Raw genomic sequence first — 303 nt, 5'->3', positions numbered from 1 at the left:
GTTCCCTATTCTAAGGTAAACTTATACATCAAAAGTACAGATCGTTCCTGTCAAATAAAACAGGGAGAGTTTTTAGATCCCTTTTTGAAAGATTGGACAAAAGTTAAAGAGACTGAGGATAGTTTTTAAAAAAACTTGGATTATCTGAGATGAACTATAGAGAGACAAATCATAAGCCAGAAAAAAATGAAAGAATTGTGATTGCCGACACAATTGTCACAATAATTGACAATATGAGAAAGAATATAGACAATCATATGACAACAATTCGATTTTTTTTTAGGTCAGTTCATCAAGGACGAC

The sequence above is a fragment of the Penaeus monodon genome, chromosome 19, assembly GCF_015228065.2.
Source record: "Penaeus monodon isolate SGIC_2016 chromosome 19, NSTDA_Pmon_1, whole genome shotgun sequence".
NCBI classification, from domain to species: domain Eukaryota; kingdom Metazoa; phylum Arthropoda; class Malacostraca; order Decapoda; family Penaeidae; genus Penaeus; species Penaeus monodon.
This window is presented reverse-complemented; position numbering follows the sequence as displayed.